The following is a 12725-nucleotide window of genomic DNA, read 5'->3' as shown; positions in this document are numbered from 1 at the left end:
AAATTAACTGAAGGCCATTAAGATAACTTAGCAAATAAATGTGCTTGCTACCAAGTTCCTGGGACTCACAAGATAGATAAAGGGAAAACCAAATCTCACAAATTATCCTGCCTGCTCTCCACATTTGTACTATGGCACACCGACACACACATACACACCAATGAACGAATGAACAAATTAATGAGCAAATAGCTATTTTGTTCTTAAAGTCAGTATCTGCAACTCACAGCCTGGGCTACATGTCTCAAATAAAATAAAAAGGGAGTAGTGAGAACTATATATAAATTCATTTCAATAAGGCTGTTTTTAAAAACTCGAAGGGTTTTCCTCACTTATGGCTGATCTAAAAGAAAAAACTAAGTAACATATAGATAGTCTAGTAAAACGCCTATACATCTTAGTTCCCACACCCATTTATATAATTCCTTTTAAGTATTTCCACTATCCAAACACCAGAAACATCATCACAGTATAAATTCTTTCTCTGACAGGATACGAACTAGTTTCTGGATGACATCAGTTGGATCCAACATTTCAAGAGCTACCTTCTTAGAATAACAATAACGTCAAATGACATATGGTAAAGACTAAATCTGAAATGTTATTTTTGTTGTTATTATTATAGTATTTTTATATAAACTCAAGTGTCAAGGTACTCACAGAGTACAGAAAGGACAACAGATCCTCTGGGACAGAGTTATATCCCCGTGATCAGAGTGGCAGGAAATCAAATTCCCATCCTCTACAAGAGCAGTTTGCACCCAACCCGAGTCATTTCTCCAAACCTATATTTATGGTACTTTGGTGATTACTTAAGATAAAGTAAAAACTTATCTTATTAAATTTTATAAAAATTTATCAAATTAGGTTTAGTCTATGTTTTAGTTTAAAAAATAAAGATACCTGCTTAATACTATATATAGATTAATATCTAGATAAAAAGGTTAGGATGTGAAATTGCTCAAAATGTTTAATTTTATAGCTCAGTAATGGTATGTGTGTGTTGTTGTGTGTGTTGCCCTGGGAAAGAAAAAAAAAACAGGGAGGAAAAGAAAAAACTCAGCAACACTCACACCCGGGTCACTAAAAACATATCTCACTATTTCCTTACTAACAATTACTCAACATCACTGATCACTAGCAACATAGCTATTTTCTTAACAATGACTTGACACCTTTTGATGTACAAACGTTCAACGAAATAATAACCTGGCCAGGTAGACCACAAAAAGAATTAATCTTTAAGGAAAGAGCAGGGTTGGGGTCTGATGAGGTGGCTCATCAAGTAATGAATGGTGTTTGCTGCCGAGCTTAAGTCTGAGCTCAGTGTTAACGATTATTAAAAATTCACAATACTTTAAGATCACTAACTGCTTTTTCATGTTTGCAAAACTAGACAATGTATGCACCTATTAAAGTACCTATAGCTCTCTTTAAAATACTTACACTATTTTAAAGTGAAAAAATGGTTTTTCTTGTTTTCTGAACTAAAATTTCCTTTAGTTTGCAAATGTGAATGTATATAAAGTGAAACATATATTTAAATCCAGTAGAGGTCTCAAGATAAAGAATAATCACATTTATGAATGGAGATAGACCTGGGAAGAGGCGCTGGGGAACAGGATGGTCAATGTGATCAAAATACATACTGTATGCATATATGGAAATTTAAGAAAATGAATAAATTATTAAAAAGGAATCTGTATGCTTAAATTCAGAGGTTATCCAACAGAAGAGAGGTCAAAGAAAAATTCTGTTAATAGAAAATATTTTAGAAACCTCTAGACTTAGCTTACTTTGGAAGAAAACAGTTAAAGTGCTTTTCTTTCTGAAGAGTGTATATCAGAGTCAATGTCACTGGAGGTAGTGTGGCAGCTTAAAGGTCTAAGTCAAAGTCTTGAAATATTACACTTAACTGTTTCACAAAACTGATGGAAACAATGGGTCTGAAGTAAGTTTCAATCTAGGCCCCCCAAACTGTTATCTTTGCTATTATGGTTTTACTATTTACTACATAAAGTGGCTCCCCCCCCAACAAAAGCCAATAGTTTGGGGGCATTATTTTGTTGTTCTAAATCAAACATCAATCTGAGAACGCAGCTAAGTGATGTGTGTATGTGAGCTAAGACCCTTGCTATACCAGGGTAAGAAAGGGGGATGTTATGATCAAAATCACTTCCTGACCCCTTTTCAGACACATCAGTGTTCTCATAGCTAAATTAAAATTTAGATGAAGTTGTCAACTTTAGTTTATCAAGCAAAACCTCCTCATTTTTAACTTCTCATAAAGATGATGAACCACCAATTAAACACAGGCAGAAGGACCTCAATTTCCCAATCTGCCTGAGCTGTAGCTCAAGACCCAGCTCAAATACAAGTGAACAACAAAATAAAACAAACCAACTACAAATACATTATTAACAGTCTATAGAGTTTACAGATAGAAAATGCATGTTTCCAATAAACTGAAGATACTGGCCCCTCCTCCAGCAGTCATCAACAGTCAATAGTTCTTGATGAAGGATTAGGCCCTTATTTATGCCTGGTGTTTAAGCAAGTCAGAGGAAGATGTTGGATTTCCTGAAAAGAAGAGTTACTGATGGTTGTTAATGGTTACTGGCAACCGAACCCAGGTCCTCTTCAAGAGTAGAAAGTGCTCTTAACTGTGGAACCATCTCTCCAACACCACAATTTTCTTTTTCTTACACAACCAATTTGTTAATGCAGAATCTGGAATTTATAGTCAATTCCTCAAATTTTTCATCTAGAGTTTTGAAAGGGGGTTCTGAGAAGTAAGATACTTACCAAGAAAGTATGAGGCTCTCAGTCAGAACCCCCCCAGCACATGTCAAAAGCTAGGCACAGTCGGGCAGTGGTGGCTCAAGCCTTTAATCCCAGCACTTGGGAGGCAGAAGCAGGCAGATCTCAGTTAGTTCAAGGCCAGCCTGGTCTACAAAGCAAGTTCCAGGAAAAGCAGGACTGTTACAGAGAAACCCTATTCGGGGTGGGGGGAGAGATAGGGGGACGACACCCAAAACAAAACAACAACAAAGAGTTAGGCACAGTACACCTCATGACTGTAATACCAAGGAGAAGGTGTAGATTGTAGGCTCCCTGGGCCTTGTTAGCTAGACTTTCTGGTCAATCATTGAGCTCTAACTTCAGTGAAAAAATAGGTAAGGCAGAGAAACAATGGAGGAATGCATCACTGTTGGTATGTAGCTTCCATATGCATAAGACAAGGACGTATGCTTATAGACACACATGGTTTCGCGCTCTCCCTCTTCCTCTCTTTCGTTTTTTTTTTTTTTTCTAGACAGGTTTCTCTGTAGCTTTGGAGGCTGAACTGGAACTAGCTCCAGGCTGGCCTCGAAATCACAAAGATCTGCCTGCCTCTGCCTCCCAAGTGCTGGGATTAAGGACATGCACCACCACCACCCAGTTCATGCATACTTTCTAAAATAACTTTGAAAGAGCCAAATAGAGTAACTTCCTAAGGAATGCTTTTGTGTTGTTAAAACAAAAATTTCCTTTTCTTAGGAGTCAGTAAGTAGTTATTGTTTAGCTCTTGATTTTTATCTGCACAGTAATTTTATACAATGTTTAACATACACACAAAGTAGGGAGGCAGAGTTGCAGAGGATCAAAGCCAGCCTGGTCTAAAGACAGTTCCAGAGCTACATAGAGATCCTACGGGGGGAAAAATTATGCAGGATCAAGTTAAAGCAGCTTATCAACTTTAGAAACCCTTTCTGTTATGAGCAAGGTATCAAACAAGACTTTCCAGATAGGACACAACTGTAATCTCAGCAGTCAAGAGAGGCCAAAGCAGAACTGTGAATTCAAGATCATTGTGACTATCACAGTGAGTCCCTATCAAAACAGAAACCAGCAATCAAAAAGTTCCACTTTCATCTGAAATGTGTCTAAGAAAAAACAATCTCTAAGTGAAACAAACAAAAGATGCTCCAACACATTAATTTCTCCCTTTTTATTTATTCCTTTGTTCCCTATTTGAGAAACCTTATAAGATCTTAACACAAAATGAGCTTCCACAAAACATCTCAGAATGCACTCAATAGTGAGACTTGATTGTGAAAAGCACCAGAATAAATCCTTCATTAACCACAGGATTCTGAGACTTTCTCCATAGCACATATGAACAAGCTTTTAATTTTCACAACCATTTAATCCTCTTTAAACACCACAGAAAACAAGGTAAGCTGTCAAACCACATATCATGTCTATTTTGCATGGGGAAAATATTTTTAATTAAAAAGTATGGTATTGACAGGAATAGTGCTTTAAATCCAGCACTGGGGAGGCAGTGGGAGCTATCAGTTTGAGGACAGCCAAAGCTATGTAGAGGCCTGTCTCAAATAAAATTAAAAAATGTAGTATTGCCTAGTCTAGCTCATAAAGTTACTAACTGTCCAAGCTGTTACCCAGAGTTCTTTTCTCTCCATCGATCAAGGCAAAGCAGGAAAATCCTCACAGAAATTTATAATATTTTACCTTTTATAATTATGTAACTATATCTATTCAGCTGTCTAAATATGTATGGAATATTGGAAGAATATTTATATGGAAAAAATAGCATGTAATAAATATATGGAGGAAGTATTACATTACTGTGTTTCAATAAAGATCTATTTACCATGTAACTTTCAGAACATGTAACTTAGGAACAAAGAAGATCGATTTCTATTTTGTCAACAAAGACTTCTGTGTTCAGCATTATGAATGCAAAAATAGGAGGGTCACATAGACCCTCACCATAGAAATTCAGTGTAATATAAAAATAAGCCCTTTCAGCCTGGAGAGATGGCTCAGAGGTTAGGAGTGCTACCTGCTCTTCCAGAGGTCCTGAGTTCAATTCCCAGCAACCACATGGTGGCTCACAACCATCTGTAATGAGATCTGGTGCCCTCTTCTGGTCTGGTGGCATACATGCAGACAGAACAGTGTATACATAATAAATAAATCCTAAAAAAAAAAAAATAAGCCCTTTCGTGTTTGGGTAATAGAACATAGTGCTAAGCTGCCAGATGTATCTAAAAAGATGATCATTAAGTATTATCCCTAAATTATCTCAAATATAAAGGTAACATTTAAATCTAATCAATGATGTCCCCAACAAATTAAAACATCAAGGGTATTAGAGCCACACGGGACTCTTTGACTACCTACCACACATTCAACATAGTTTTCCAAGAAATGGTTTGTTTATTCATTTATTTTTTTTGTTTTTTGAGACATGGTTTCACTATGTAGCTCTGGTTGTCCTGAAACTCATTCTGTAAACAAGGCTGGCCTTGAACTCACAGAGATCTGATGGCCTCTGCCTCCCCAGTGCTGGGATTAAAGTCACCACTGCCCAGCTGAAAGTAGAATTTCTAATCAGAGTAAGAATAACCTTACTCAATATATTCTTTATGGCTAACTGGTTATTCATGGAGTATAACAAAATTTAAGTTAAAATTTTGCTTCAAAGTCATAGGAAAAAACCTAAGATCTAAAGATAAAAGCTAAAAGTCAAAGTCACCATTCTTCAACAAAAAGATCTTCTCAAACATCATCTTTTTTTTTTTTGCCAATTTTTCCAATTTCCATCAGAATCCCGTCAGTTTCCTAAAATCAAAATCCATCTAGTTTCTAAACCTAAAACTAGAATCATCAAGTTTCTAGTGTGTTTAATCAAGGGAAGATATTACACTGGGAGTCAAGACCTCTATTACAGTACTGACTCTTTAATAATCTTTAACAAGGAAGTCACCTGAAATGTCTTTTTTTTCTTATTTGCAAATGACAAATTTGTGCTTGTCCCCAATCTTATCTCTAAAATTCTCCAGGACATCAATATTATACCTGGACCATTTTTTCTCCTAATTCTATGTCTGCTGCTCTCATTCAAGGTCTTATCTGAAGCAAGGCTATAGCAATGACCCTTCTGTCTTATACTACATTTAGTTTTATACTACCAGAGAGTCACCAATTGATCCAACTAACTTTATATCTTTTTAAAATAAGATACACATAAATAAACCTTACATATTTAATATCATCTATTATCCATGCAAAAATTAAGTTTGACATTTCTAGACTAAAATGGCTATTGATTTCTATACAATGCCAAGACCACAGATAGCTTTTCACTGATAACCAATAGAACAGTCTCACTCTCAGTTCCCTCATCCTTAGAACTGACCCACTCTATCTCTTATTGAAATTATGTAATATCCTTGACCCAAAGTCAATTTGTGTCTCTGTTCCAATTTTTTTTATCTTAGACAAAAGTAAATCACTCCTCCCCCTCCAAGGGCCCAGTATTATTGCCCATAATATGCAAATTCCTACTATAGGTTGTGTACACACACTTTTAATCCCAGCATTCAGGAGGCAGTGGCAGGTGGATCTCTGTTGGTTCAAGGTTAACCTGGTCTACATACAGAGTTCCAATAGAGCCAGAGTAAAATAGAGATCCTACCTCAAAAAAACAAAAGAATACAAAACAAAAAAACCAAACAACTAATACTTTATAAGTGCCCATGACATATACCTAGTACTAGGCACACAATGTCTAACAAATGCTTTCTTTTTTATTACCATGATGGAGATGATAAAAATTAATAAAACCTAATACTCTTTGAAAACAAGAACCAAACTTTCCATTCTCATGTGTCATCATTCCTTACTTCCAAAGTGTTTCCTTGCCCTTTTGAGGCAAAATTAATATGGATCTAATCAAGAAAAGCCAGTCTCCAAATAATAAGAATCCATTGAAAGTTATTATTATTATTCTTTGCTCAGAGAATTCTGAACTCTTCTAGAATAGACATTGCAATTAACTTCAGGATGACATATTCGTAGTAACTCTTAAGGTAACTCCTCTGACAAAAGGGAAGGGATAAAGTTTATGCATCATATTGAACCGACATCCTACAAGGAATGTGGAAGCAGTTCCAGGCTATACCTTTCCATAAAGTTCATCAGTCAATCGCATTCATTGATCAAATTAGAGATATTTGCAGATATAGTGGTATAATAATAGAACTTGGAGGGTAAGGAAAAAGGATTAGGAGTTCAAGATCATCCTTAGCAACATAGTTTACTTGAAGGTTAGTCTCGAGTTTTTAAACAAAGAAATTAGAGCTGGGAGTAGTGGCAGACAAATTTAATCCAAGCACTTGAAGAGAGAGGTAGGGAGACCTCTGAGAGTTTGAGGCAGGCTGATCTACATAGCAAATTCCACACCAACCAGAGCTGATGCCATCTAAAAAAAAAAAAAAAAAAAAAAACCAAACCCAAAAACCAATTTAAGACATTAGATGGATTAATACTCTAGCACTGTGTATTTAGAGCAAACCACAGAAACATATATTTTAAACACTGTTTTAAATATGTATGGAAATAACTCATATTTAACACAATATAAAACTAGAGAGGAGAGAGAGAGAGAGAGAGAGAGATCGCACACAAGCAAGCGCTCAGTGGTTAAAAGTATGTGCTGCTCTTCCAGAGGACCCAGGTTTAATTCCAAATACCTACAGGGCGGTTTACAACTATCTGCAACTCCAATTCTAGGAAACCAGACACCCTCTGGTATTTGAACTCCGCAGGTACTTGTGCGATATAGACATATGTACAGCAAAAACACTCATTGATATAAAATAAATATTTAAAAAAATATATAAAAACTATAGTGACAGATGAGGTGGCATATGTGTTTAATCCCCATACCAGGACAGACAACTACAGAGACACCATCTCAAAAATCAAAACAAAATGCAAAATATAATACACATATAATATACACATGCACAATTTATCACTGGGACTACACATTTACCTAAAAAATTTCTAAGTCACATTGTATCTCAACTCTAGAATGAATGCAGGGCCCACTTCTTGACAGGTTATCATTTACAATAAAGTCTTAAGTATTTTCAACATGGAGAACAATCAACTAACTAAACTGAGCAAATTTTCTACTTACCCTTACAAGCCAAATTACTCCTGTGAATGTTTGACAGTTTTGCATATGAATTTCATATACACATGGTCAGAAACAAATGAATGTTAAGCAACATTCATCCTGTTTTCATCTTACATAGGCCTGTCCTCCCAGTCTTCTGAATAAGGATCTTGCAAAATCCACTATGGACAGGGTGTGCCGAAAGAATACTTAGAAAAGAAAAATCTCCTGGGAGAGTGCCAGATTAAAAAGAATACTATTTTCATCCAACTGAACATTTATATAAACCCTGGACTAGGAGAAAGGAAGCTAAGCTTCTTTACCCCAGACTAAAACATCTAAAAGGCAAATAAGTCAATGAAGAAGTCAACTATGCTTACTTCATGCATCTGAAAAGCAGACATAAAGTTGTGTTGATATGGACAGATCAGATGACTTTACATACTTTATTTGTTCTACATATATCAATTTTACAATGTCACGGCTTTACTTTTATTTCTGACATTTTTCAGTAATGGAATCAAACCTAAGGTAAGGGCCTTAGGTTTCAAACTTTTATTTATTTATTTTTTTTCCCCCAAGATAGGGTTTTACTGTGTTAACAACCTTGGTTGTCCTGGAACTTGCTCTGAAGGTCTCAAACTCACAGAGATCAACCTGCCTCTGCCTCCTAGGATGAAAAGAGTATTCCACCACCAACAAGGGCCTTAGATTTCTATCAGACTTTTAAAAAGTAACCATTTTGTGGAGGGGGGAGGTGCGGCCAGCACTTGGGGCGCACATTACTGTTTAAAGTGAGGGTGGGTGTGGGGTTGGCAGGAGGGCTACATAAACAAAAACAATAAAATGTGGAAGGAAGCTAGAGAGAGATAGCTCAGCCATTAAAGAATGAACACTGCTGCTGCAAAGGACCCAAGCTGGATTCCCAGCCTGCACATCAGGCTGCTCATAACTGCCTATAACTCCAGATCTTGGGGATCCAATAACCTAATCTATTCTCGGCAGGAACTGTATGTACCATGTGCACATACCCACACACACACACAGAGTTTTATTATATGTACTTACCAATAAATACAAGACAGAAATTGTTTTATCATTTTGTTTTTGGGGAAAGGGAGAGATTAAATGATAGCTTTCATTAGGGAGATTATTTTATCAAATATTACCATTCCAACAAGCAGCTTTACTAAGTGAAAAGGATTTTCATCTGGAAAAGGATTTTGTCTTTATTCTTACAGTACCCCACCCTTCTCCTACACTCAAAACAGCATAATCTTACAAAGCGATATTTTTCATTTCAGCAGGTGAACACACACCTACACTAAACAGTTACTGTAAGCACACATACAGAGCATCAGGCTGGCTGCCTCTTGAGAGAAACAAGAGGCCTACTCCAGCTCTGTGACTGACTCCGAGGCTCAGGCTGACTCCCTATTAAAATATAAGTGTTGAGAGTTAAATAACCAGGCCCCTCAACATACACAACAAAATGCAAGAATATCTCTGCTGGAACAGTGAAGACAGCCTTTCCCAGGCAGGGAGGTCTGACCCAATCATTACAAAACAAGTTAACAATAATGAAAAAGGTGCAATCTCTAAGTGTTAAGTAAGGAACTCAAGCCTAGAAAGACAGAATTAATTCTCAACAGCAGTTGAGAATTCTTTTTACTACACTATGCACTCTTGAGGAATAATTTCGCAAATTCTAAGAAAATAAACTCTATTTCTTCAATCCGATTTTCTGATACTTGCAAAACAAGCTAACAAAAATAAAGCATCAGATGCTGACAATAAACCTAACTTTGGCACTGAAATGACAAAAATGCAAACTAAGCAATGAAAACCAACCAGGATATTCTTCAATGTTCCTCCATACCTTCCAAGTTCTTGTAGTAACTAGATTTGCAAGAAAAAGCTTTCTTTCTTGACACAGGGTCTCCCTACATCAGTGGTCCTCAACCTATGTATGGGTCCTGATCCCTCTGGGGTCACATTATCCTTTCCACAGGAGTTACCTAAGACCACTGTAAAACAAAGATATATTACAATTCTTAAGAGCAGCTACATCTGCAGCAGTTAACACCCCAAATTCTGACTTGACTTCCTTCAAAATCTCACAAGCATTAAGAAATTTTCCCTATTTACTATTAAGAAATAAAAAGGTAGCTCCACTGCATCCAAAAATATCCAAAATTCAAGAAAGTCCTTCACTGCCATTGAATTACACACCAGCAAGTTTATTTGGAGGAAACTGATTTGAAATAGGCTTTAGAAGGCCACTACACAAACAGAATACAGGTTAGCATAAAATTAAGCACAAGACTGAAGCATGAAACAAGAAAGGAAAAACAACATGAACCCAGGAAAGAAGTTTTTGAAAGGCTACTTATTCCTTTGGGCTGGGGAAGTAGTTCAGTTGGTAGTGTGTACTTATCCCTAATGCACAAAGTCCTGTTTGTTCTCAGAAACTTTCAAGGCACAGTAGTAATCACATGTTATCTCAGCACTCAGGGTAGAAGGAGGAGGACCCTATCTCCCTAGCCCCGCAAAAAGTATAATCCCTCATCAAGCGGCAGTGGCGCACGCCTTTAATCCCAGCACTCAGGAGGCAGAGGCAGGTGGATTTCTGAGTTCGAGGCCAGCCAGGTCTACAAGAGCTAGTTCCAAGACAGGCTCCAAAGTTACAGAGAAATCCTGTCTTGAAAAAAGGAAAAAAAAGAAAAAGAAAAAAAAAGGGGGGGGGACTGGAGAGATGGCTCAGCGGTTAAGAGCACTGGCTCTTCCAGAAGTCCTGACTTGTGTTTAATTCCCAGCAATCACATGATGACTCACAACCATCTGTAATGAGATCTGGTGCCCTCTTCTGGTCTGCGGACATACAGAACACTGCATACCTAAGAAATAAATAAATCTTAAAAAAAAAAGAAAAGGGGGTAATCCCTGCCAGGTAGTTGTGCACTCCTTTAATCCCAGCACTAGGGAGTAAGCAAGCAGATCTGACTTTGAGGTCAGCCTGTCTACAGAGCTTGTTCCAGGACAGTCAACTAGATTATCCTACAGATTAAGCTCTCTTTGGGTAATTCATGTCTTTGTTGTTAGAGGATTGTTAATTTGGTTTATGTGGGAATGACAAGTGCTTGCGATTGAAACCAGTGCTTTTGTGCATGCTACAAAAGTATTCAATCACTAAGTTTTACTTTCAGCCCTCTGAATCAGATTTCACATTGGATTAAAACATTCTTAAGAATTAAAGACACAAAAATGCTTCCAATCTTGGGGAGGGAGGTGGGGGGGGCACGAAAAAAAAGAAAAGAGAAAATCTTTCTTAAAGACCAAAAAAATAAAATAAAATAAAAAATAAAAAAGGTAGATTAATTCACCTTCAAGTAAGCTTCCTTAAGTATATGAATGTAGGACAAAAAAAGAAAAAAAAAAAGGTGAGCTGGGTGGTGTGGGTGGTGATGGCACACGCCTTTAATCCCAAGCATTTAGGAAACAGAGGCAGGCAGATATCTGAGTTCAAGGCCAGCAGAGTAAATACCAGGACAGCCAGGGTTACACAGTCTTGGGGAGGGAGGTGGGGGGAGGACACGAAAGAAAAAAAAAGAGAAAAAAGCCAGAGCAGTATGCAATCCTGAGGAGATTCAAAACACAATACATAATTAACTTTGCTGAATCAAAAAAACAAAAAACAAAAAAAACCCAAACATATCTAGCTGAATATGGTGGTACACACCTTTAATCCTCAGAAAACTAAAGTAGGATGATTTTTAATAAAGGCCAGTCTAAACTGCATATTACAACTGATTTCACAAAACAAAAACAAGAGCTAAGAGCCAACTCAGTGGTTAAGAGTACTTGCTGTTCTTGCAAAGAACCAAGGTTTGTTTCCCAGTACACACACAGCAATTCATAACAGTCTCTAACTCCTATTCCAGGGAATTCCACATATCATCTTCTGACCTCCAAAAGCAGCAGGCACATATATGTTTCACATACAATTTGGGGATAAGGGGTTGAGACAGGGTTTCTCTGTGTAACATTGGCTGTCCTGGAATTTACTCTGCTGGCCTTGAACTCAGATATTAAGAACTCAAATTAAGGCAAAACAAAGACTGAATCTTACATACACACACGCACACACACTTGCATACATACGCATACACCGTGTTTAAAGAACAGAATCAAGAAATAAAAAGTGGATTACATAAAAGGGCAATGTTTAAAATATTCTGAAGCATTTTCTAGTTAGTCCTTAGAATATGATACTGTGAACTACATATTGGTTTTGTCTCCTGGCACCAAATTACTAGAAAGAATCCTTGGGCTCTCCAAGCAAGTGATAATCTTTTTCAATGGTTGAACTGATGGCTGGCATCCAGAAATAACCTGAAGATGGGAGCTAGTCACCAGAAAGACAAAAGTGGGCTTAGACCACTGAAATTTTTGGTCCTACCCAACAAACAGAAGTGAAAGGGAATAAAGATCATCACCAATTACAATTTAGGTAATTATAATTTCAGATCTATCTAGCCAAACTCCCCAATAAAAATCAAAAAGGACAGAATCTAGAACGTCAAGATAGTTGCACACATTAAGTTTCTAGAGAATAGAATGTCCAGTAAAGGCACTGAATCTCTGCACCTCCCTTCCTCACATCTCACCCATATGTATGTATTCACCTGTTTTCTTTGTAATATCAACAACAAAAAATGACAAATATTAAGACAGTGTTTCTGCGTATTGA

At 37.0% G+C, this 12725-nt stretch overlaps 1 protein-coding gene across 6 annotated transcripts in view; it reads right to left on the bottom strand.

Annotated features, from left to right (window-relative positions):
- Kansl1 (KAT8 regulatory NSL complex subunit 1) overlaps positions 1-12725 on the bottom strand; it is a 131087-nt gene that overhangs the window by 69465 nt on the left and 48897 nt on the right. The gene's annotated exons all lie outside the window — the stretch shown is intronic.

The sequence above is a fragment of the Myodes glareolus genome, chromosome 9 (genome assembly GCF_982192425.1).
Source record: "Myodes glareolus chromosome 9, mMyoGla1.1, whole genome shotgun sequence".
Classification (NCBI taxonomy): domain Eukaryota; kingdom Metazoa; phylum Chordata; class Mammalia; order Rodentia; family Cricetidae; genus Myodes; species Myodes glareolus.
This window is presented reverse-complemented; position numbering and strand designations above follow the sequence as displayed.